Source organism: Natator depressus, chromosome 25, assembly GCF_965152275.1.
Source record: "Natator depressus isolate rNatDep1 chromosome 25, rNatDep2.hap1, whole genome shotgun sequence".
Taxonomy (NCBI): Eukaryota; Metazoa; Chordata; order Testudines; family Cheloniidae; genus Natator; species Natator depressus.
Genome location: NC_134258.1, coordinates 11,836,218 through 11,845,979, shown reverse-complemented (window position 1 = coordinate 11,845,979; position 9,762 = coordinate 11,836,218).

Below are 9,762 nucleotides of genomic sequence, written 5' to 3'. Positions count from 1 at the left end.
TGGACCTGTGGGGTGGGGCAGGTGAAATGACAGAGGGCAGAGAGCAAGGGTCAGAGGGCAAAGGGCAGAGAGCAAAGGGTAGAGGGCAAAGGGGAGAAGGATTTGGGTATCACCGGGAGAGACAGGTGGGCCTAACTAGGTGGGCTGCCTGACTGGGGAGCTGCCCTGTAGGCTGCTGGGCTGGGCTTTACTAGCTCCCTGGCCCATGGCTGCTGGCTCTCCCCATCCTGCCTCACACAGGCTTGCCCCACATCCCGCCAGCTCGCGTGGTGAGCAGGGCCCAGGTGATGCTGGCGGGCAGAGGGGAGCACGTGGAAGCATTTGCGGCCTCTGAAGATGCACCCCCTCAGTTGGGAACTCAGCACCTGGGCTAGGTGCGCTGCTGGATTCCCCGCTGACCTCTGGCATAGCAGCATCCACACATAACGCTTTCTGCCCTCTTCAGTTGGCCAGGAGGCTCTGTCCCAGCCTGGTGGACGATGACCAGGCCTTTGGTATCCCACCTGCTTCCGTCTGGACTATAGCAATGCCACGCTTGGCATGAAGCCATCCGCCCTTAGGAACTGCTGGTTAGTGCAAAACAGTGCAGCACATCTGATCAACATGGGGTACTGCAAGCACATCAGACTTGTTCTCTGCTTTCTAGGCTGGCTTCTTATAGAATATAGGGTGAGCTTCAAGACGGTCCATGGTCTGGACACAGGGTAGCTAAAAGGGCCTAAAGCTCTGGAATGAAAACCGTGGTAACATCTCTGCTCCTGTGGCACAATGGAACTTTCCACAATGAGGGTAAAGCACGTCGGTGCAGGAGACAGAGCTTTCTCCGGGCCCAATCCAAGACCAGATTGTGGAACAAACTCCACCAGGAATTAATAATCATCACAAACATCACCACCTTCTGATCCAAGGGCAAAGTGCACTTTTCCAACCTGCCTTCTTTAATATAAACCCAGAGCAGGGTGTATGTTAAAAAAAATATCAAAACCCTGGATTGCACGCACAGTTGTCTCCATGAGAAAACAGTAAGAACAACTCGCACGTCAGATATTAGTCATACCACTTAATGAATGACTGAAAAGTGCTCAGGTACTGTGGTGATGAAGGTGGTATGAGAAACTTTATAGAAAAGATAGCCTGTCTGAGGGCATTCCTGTGGACTGTGTAAGGCACTTGGATATGTGCATCCATGTAGGTGATTTGGCAGGAGCCTGGAAGGCACACCTTAATCTCCATTAAATAAAGACAGTGTCAGAAGCCAACCTCATCTTTGACACAGAGGGGACAACAGGTCCCAGCATGAAATGTAGTATCTGCACAGAACAAGATACAGAGTTACCAACTCTTGGCATTTGGGTGCTTTTCTCAAAGCCCCTGCTCCTGGAGTCCTGTGATTACATGAGACTCTCAGTTTTCATTTTTTAAAAGTAAGTTTATAGCCAGAAAAAATCTAACAACATGACCTCTGAAGGCTACAACACCAGAAGGAAAAATAACAAGAACCCCACAATTGTTAATTTAAAAAAATCTCTATTTTTCAGGCCTAGCTGATGATTTTTGAACACTTGGGATTGCAATACTGAAGATATAGCCCTTCCTGCTGGGATGAGCATTGCCTCCATGCTATAGATGAACATTGTTCTCTTCTTATCCTGATTGCTCTCCTGTGACTCCATCCTCTGTGGTCTCCCTGAGTCCTAGCTCCCCAGGCTATGCAGGATGCTACATCTTTCCTTCTTGGACGCTCCAAAAACAATAATTCCATCATCCCCAAACTCAAGCCAACTCCACTGGGATCACTGCAGCACCTAGTGCCTTACTTGTTTTTAAAACCCTCCACGGAGTTGCTCCAGCCAACCTTACGGAGGTTGTCTCTCTAATTTCCTCCCCTTTTCCTGCTGGCTGACTAAGATTGAACTCATCTGTTCCTCCAAACAATCTGGCCACTGTTAGTGAGATCTGCAGAGGAGAAGGCTCTCAGACCATCTGAGACACCCCATATGCTGTTGTGGTAATTATGCATATGAACATAGGTGCAGAATGGAACACACTTGTAAGGCACTTTCTTTTTAAAATGTTGTCCTAGAAACATCCTAAAATGTCTTTGGGACCAATGTGATGACATCAAGGTACAGTGTGTAAATAGGATGGTCGGCCAGCCAGCAAGTCTTTCAGTAGCACAGTCAGTGCTGGTACTCTCAGGCCAGGGCAGAAAGCCTTGTGTCATTCGGCTCAGGGAGAGCTTTGTTTAAGTAAGGACTCAAGGCCTGATTCGGCTCTCACACTGCTGTAGGTTCGGAGTAACTCCACTGACATCAGTAGAATTACATTGGCATGACAGGGGAATCAAGCCCTTAGGATTCAGCCAATAAAATGCATTGTGCTGCTGGGATTTTTGTCCTTTATCATGTGCCTGATTTACATATGCACATGTAATTAAAATACTAGCCTGGTGCTGTAGACCGGAACCCCTCCATGGACAACCTAGGGACCCCTGCTCTTCTGACTGCTCTTCCCTGGCTGTAGATTGGTCTATGCCCTGCCAAGAGGGAGAGCCAGGCACTCTGGCTTCATGAGTTATGAAAAGGTGGGGAGGGCAAGAGCGCTGGTACTGAGTCATCTGGGGTGGAAAGGTGCCTTGTGTTGCTCGGACAACATCGCTTGCTGGCTGCTCAGGAGCAGGACGAGCTCCTCCAGTGCTCCTGGGTGAGGGACAGGCATGCTGAGGTGAGGGTTTTATACAGGCAGCAGGAGGGTGGAGGAAGATCATCTTCAGGCAGGGCAGATTTGACCCAGACCCCAGCTTTCATAATGTGACCAGCACCCCAGCCTCCATGGAGTTTATCAGTACATCCTCTAGCTACCAGGCACTCAAGTAAGAACATCTGACCAGGCAAGTACAGAGTTGGGGTAAGAGAAGGAAAAAGTTGAATGACCCTCCCCATACTCTTTCTCACACTGACAAATCCCTCTAATCCTTTTCCTTTGCCAACCCCTCTTTAACACCCTCCCTGGTGAAGAAGAATCTGACCTCCCTCCTCCCCACTCGAACAGCCAAAACCATCCTAACTCTGCCCACCCCAAGGCACCCCTGCCCCTCTCTTTACTTTGCCTGTGGCCATTGTCAGTATTACACACAAAAATACACTCTTCTGGCAGATGTTGGATGTCTCTGCTCAGGAGCAGTTGGCATCAGCCGCAGGAGTCCCAGCTAGAGGGACCGTTAGTGTGTCCTGATGTGGCAGTTTCCTTGGTCAGCACCAGTTGGTGCTTCTCAGCGTTGGTGTATTGCCTGGCCCACTTCCCTTCCCTTCCTTCCTGAGGCATTGTACTAGTTGGTCCTCAGCCCAAGCTTCCCTCCAGGGTCCAGCTCTTCCAACACCCTATAAGGGAAAAGCAGGTGAGAAGGCTGCTCCACCAACCCCACCCCTGTTAGGAATGGTTAGCGGCTTGGCACTGCCTGTTTTAAGCATGATGCAAACTCCTTCGAGTCCAACTGCATCTTCCCCAGGAACCTGTTCTGCTGAGCTGTACGTTTGGTACTAAATTTAACCTGTGTAAAACCTCAGCAATGCATGCAGGGGATCTGGTTACAGCGGCTCACTCAAGCAGGATACACTTTCCCTCCTCTCCTTTCTAATTCCTGGCCTGTCCTCTTCTTTCTGCTTTTCACCAGCTTGATCCCTCTTTTCCGCCTCTCCCTGCTTCACTTCACACCTCCACCCGTTCCCTGTACTCTGCTGTCTCTACTCTCTGCCAAATACTCCTGATGTGGCTGCTTCAGTTCTAGCTCACTCAGCCTCGTATTTTGCTCAGGGCACTGTCTTTTCACAGCGTCTAACTGGCTCCACTCCCCCTTCAGGATAATCTTGGATGGTAAATAATTAAAATATAAAAATAATAATAATGACAACAGCGCAACACCTTTGACACAATGCCCTGCACAGATTGCATGCATGCAAGGAATCCTTGTTCAGCATCTGAAATGCAGCCACCTTTGCGGTAGAAGGCAGCAGCTTGTGAACAGCATACTATGCTACACAACAGGAAGTGAAGTGAAGAAGAATTCTGTATCTGATTTTAAATGCAAATGGGGAAGGATTTAGGTCAGCAGAAGTTAGTTACCCAAGTTGGAAACTACCCTGGGAGACGAGAGCTCATGAATCATAATCCTACAGTTCCTAAAAGCTTCTGGTGATCTTGATTACCTTCACATGTTTGGGACCTTGGTTTTACATTTCATTCAAAACCAAGCACCTCCTAGCCCTGTACAGTAGCATTGATTCAGCACAGACAGCAGGAAGAGCGTCCCAGGTTGCATCCCCCCATACCACTTCCTACAGCACTTTCTTTAATCCGTGGAGGTCTCCTGTCTTCATACTGTCCTGGCCAGACCCTTCTCAGCATGGGAGAGCTGTAGTGATCCCAACACATGGTGTTACCTCTGTTGGCTCTGGGGGGTAGGCTACTTTTGTTAGGAAAGTTTGAGGGTCATGGGGCAGCACAAAGGGCCAGCCAACTTGCATGATTTTTACCATGAATCACACTGTTTTGGGGTTTTTCTTAAAGCCGCCAGCTGCTGGAATTGGGTGATCTTAAGAGCCCTCAGTATCATTGTTGGGCTGGGATGAAGGGCCAGGAGCAAGATGATTGCTTAGAGTGCCACTACTTTATCAAGACCTTTGACTGTAAGCTCTTCAGGGAAAGGACCACCTTTTTGCTCTGTGCCTGAACGGCTCCTATCACAATGGGGTCCTGGGCCATGGCTGGGAATGGCAATAATGTAAGACAAAAGCCCTGTGAATGGAAAACAAAGCACTTACTTCTTTATCTTTATCCTGATGTCCACAACAGTGAACATCTGGATTAACCCTGGCTCGCTCAGAGACTGATGCCAAGTGATGGAAGTTATTTAGCAATCAGAAGAGACTGGTGTTGGGGGATAGGATGGCTCAAGGATGCTGATACTAGGCTACAGAGCACTTCGCCTCTTAAGTCACTACTTCAACTCCAGCCCCTATCAGCAGTGATCAAAAGCTACTATCATCTGAAGGCTGCCTTGGGAAATTCCAAGGGATTGTCTATCTCTTTGATATTGATTAGCTGCTTTTAATACAGGGGCATCAGCTCAGATGTCGTTGGGATCTCCTTAGTGATTTCCATTTGGGTCAGTATGGATCGATGTTTTTGGAGTCCGGTCTGAACAATGACTACGAAACTACATTTCACATATCTAACAGCTGCGAAATGGAGACAGAATCTGAAATGATGTTAATTTACCATCTCGAGACGTGGATTTGAAGTTATATCATTTAGAAGATACATGGATTTTGCTTTAAGATTATTTCCAGCTACCATTATTCTGATATTTTTTAGTCCCTCTGAGTGCTGCTTCACTAAGAAAGTCTCTTATTCAGCAGGATCTTCAAATGTGTGGCTTTTCTTCTTTCCATTGTAATTGACAACCTGCCATCATTGTAGGTGAAAGGGATTCTGTCGAGACAAACGCAGTTATTAGCCGTGTTACTAATAACACCTGAGCTTATTTATACAGACATTTTAAAGAATCATATTTACTTTTCATTCTGGATGCCGTTTGTTTATTATTTGTGTAATGTTCCCAGCCTCCTCACCCATTTGTCAGCCTCTCTTGCAATCTCCAACTTATCTTATCGTTAATCATGTTTATGATGTGCTGAGGGGGTCAACCAAGATCAGGACCCCAATGCATTAGGTGCTGGACAAACACAGAATAATAGATAGTTCCTGCCACAAAGCGTTTACAATCTAAATCTTCTTGTTCAGTGTTTGTACAGGCCCAGCACAAGAGATCCTAGCCCATGGCCAAGGCTCCTAGGCACTATGATAATACAAATAATAAATAATCAATATACAAAACAGACACAGGGTGGGGGAATGGATAGAGCATACAAGCAGAGTGATCAGTGGGATGGCAGCAAATGCCAGGTTAGTTCCATAATTTTTAAAAATATTTCTTCCATACAGCCCCCCATGCATGGTCTGACCTTTCTGACATCTCCCACAAAGCTCCACCTCAATCACATTTAAGCCCTATTAAAGACACACTTGAGCCAGTCATGTTGACATATATAAATTGCCTATTGTTGTTCCCTTTCCCCCTAACCCCTGTCTGTTTGTCCTTAGATTGTGAGATCCTTAATGCAGGAGTGGAGCCATCCCTTCTGGAGTGTTTAGAAAGTGCCTGGCACACCCTGGACGCAACTGTAAGTAATAGTATTAATACCTAGCTCTTAACTAGCACTTTTCATCCATTGATCTCTAAGCACTATACAAAGGAGGTCACTATCATTCTTCCCCATTGTGCAGATAATGAAACTGAGGCATAGGGAGATAAAATAACTTGCCCAGTTTCTCTCACTGCACTCAGCGTGGGCAACTAAAGAGTACAGTTCAGTTCAATTTTCTGTTCCTAGTCAGTTTCACATTTCCCCCACCCCTTCTGTACTAGCCTTATGGTGGATTCCTAGTCAATTACAGACACATATCTATCCTGGTTCTCCTGTAGTAGCCAGGTGGTAGTGTATTTGAGTTCACAACACTAGGCAGAAGGTTTCAGTAACAAAAAGAGGGATTTAAATTTAAGCAAAAGATTCTGAAAACATTTCTGTCCCTACTGGGTTTTTGTAAAACACTACCCCCTTCCAATCTCCCTAAGCTAAATGAAGAGTGGCCCGTTCATTTGGATGCTGGCTGAGGCCTGGTTTAAGCAAAGCACTTGGGCGTGTGCTTAAAGATAAGCATTGAAGTCAGTAGGACTTATGCATCTGCTTAAGTGCTTCGGTGAACTGGAGCCTAAGTGGACAATATCCCATGAATTTGGGTGCTGGTGAAGTCAAGCTCAGGAAGAGAGAGTGTTTGTATGGGAGTTGGATGGTGTCCCAAGCCAGAAGCTGGGAATGAGCAACAGGGGATGGATCACTTGGTTCATTCCCTCTGGGACACCTGGCATTGGCCACTGTTGGACAACAGGGCTAGATGGACCTTTGATCTGACCCAGTATGGTCGTTCTTATGTTCCATATTGCTGACAGCTAACAGCATTAGAATAAGGGTAACATTTTCATAAACACCTAAGAGATATAGGGCCAGATTTTTAAAGGTATTTATGCACTTAAAGATGCAGTTGGGCACCTAGTGGGGTTTACAAAAGCATCTGCGTGCCTGACTCCCAGAGAAATCAATCTTTACGAATCTGGCCCCTTCTGCTTATATTTTAATGAGGGGATTTGCACCTAGAAAGAACATTCGTTCAAAGAGGGGTATAGAATAAATATCATCAGAGACAAATTCTTCCGTAGTGTAACTCCTTAGTGGAGTTACACCAGGGATGAATGTAGCTTATGTGTTTTTCTAAGGATGTGTTGCTTATTCCACATTCTTTCCAGATGCTATCATTTGCTTCTGGTCAGTGGTTTACAAAATGCAAGAAAAAAATGTTGAAATCTTCCCTAGTTTGACATGCACAATAGTTTCATTTGACTGAGTAAAAGACTATTTTAGGCTTTTAAGAGCCAATTCTAAAATCCCATGTAGATTTCACACTGGGTTTGCTTTGGATCATATAAGCAAGATTGGCTTGTATTTACTTTTTTAAGGGATCTATGCGCTCAGATTAGATAGCTAGAAGGATATGCATAGGGATGGGTGGATGGATGGATATGGGTAGCTAGATAGATACATAGGGTGATACAGCCTTGCCAACTTTCATTATTTTATCATGAGCCTCAGATTATTTGATATTGATCTTAAAGTCCCAGCTCTGGGAGTCATGTGGCTACATGAGAATCTCAGCTTTCATTAAAAAAAAAAGTAGGTTTCTAGCCTTTGTGCTGGCAGAGAAAAGCTTGTAAAGGTTATAAAACCAGAAGTAAATAAAATGTACCCCAAATGTAATTAAAAAAAAACCTCATGATTTTTAAGCCAATCTAATAATTTCGTTGCCTGAAGCATTTCAGAGCATGCCCTGAGTGTTGTGAGACTTAGGGGTTAGTTGGGCAGACATTACAGTGTTCAAAAGGCTCCTCCCGGGGGGAGTGACACTACTACCCATGTTATGTCGGGGAGGAAGCAAGCGCTGAGCAGGATAAGTTCAAACAGCTGCATGAATGATCTCAAAAATAGTGATAAGGTCCCTATGCAGTTACGTGCTAATTACTTACGAATCTGGAGATCTGATGAAGGAGAGGAATCTGTTGCAGTACATTAAGAAAAGTATCTTACTAAGATTCCAAAAAGAATCGGATGCTTAGATTATCAAGAACAGCATCTGCCGTGACATGGGTGAGGATTCAAAGTTGCAAGTGTTCCTAAATCCTCATGCTTCATGGTGTAATGTGGTTGCTAGTAGGGTTCAGGAAGAAATTCCTCCCCCTTATCTCACAACTGTGGAGTGGATCAAGGTCATGGCTGGGAGTCAGGAGACTTGGGTTCTCTTTGTTGACTCACTGTGTGTCCTTCAGCATGTCACTTCCCCTCTTTGCACCTCAGTTTCCCTACATGTGAAATAGGGCTAATAATACCTTTGTACCTATAACTGTTTGCATTATGATAGCACCAGAGGATCCATCTGAGATCAGGGCCCCATTGTGCGAGACTCTGTATAGACTCACAGTGAGAGACAATCCCTCCCCGAGAGAGTTTGCAATCTCAAAAGACAAAAGGGAGGATTATAATCTTACATCTGGGGAATTGAGGCCCAGACCCACAAAAGGTATTTAGGCTTCCAACTTCCACTGAGCCTAAATACCTCTGTGGATCTGAGTCAGAGAGATTATGTGACTTGCCCAAGGTCACACAAAGAGTCTGTGGAAGAGCCAGAACCTGAATCCAGCTCTCCTGAGTACTAGGCCAGTCTCTCAGCCCGAGGCTAGGTTCTACTGTCTGCTGAAGCATCCAACGCTGGCTACTGCCAGAGGCTGGCTAGCAGACCCGGGTATTACCACCTGTAGTTACTGTTATCCCTAAAGCACTATAGTGGTGGGAAAACACTTTACAACCCAGTACAAGTACTTTGTGGACCCAGTCCTGTGAGGTGCTGAGTGTCCGCAACTGCCCCTGAAGTTGATAAGAAACTGAGGAGTTCAGAATCTTATGGGACCAAGGATGTGGCAGAGACTGGATGTAAGCAAGTCATGTGGCTGTGTGTTGCTGAGGTTCGGCAGCTGATTTGTAGCTTCAGATGACATAGGGCTAGATCCTCGGCTGGTGTATGTCGATGTTGTGCCAGTGCCTTCAGTGGAGCCGTGCTGATTTACACCTGCTGAGGATCTAGCCCAGAGTTTTTTTGTAGAGTGTGTTATAGACAATGAAATGCCTTACAGTGGCAGTCCTTACATTCCTGGCAGGTATCACTGTGGGGAGACTGGAAGTTTGTTTCCCCTCTATCTCCCGCACCTTGATCAGGGATTTCATTGAGGAGGTGCGTTTCAGTAACCCTATTAATTTAAAGAACGAGGAGCACTTGTGGCACCTTAGAGACTAACAAATTTATTTGGGCATAAGCTTTCGTGAGCTAAAACCCACTTCATCAAATAAATTGGTTCGTCTCTAAGGTGCCACAAGTCCTCCTCGTTCTTTTTGCTGATACAGACTAACACAGCGGCTATTCTGAAACCTATTAATTTAAATCGCTTGCTCTGCAGCTGCTTTGCCCACCCGATCCCCGGCATATTTACTCAGTGGGCTCTGCAATCCCCCGCAGCAATTTCATCTCCTCCAGCACGTT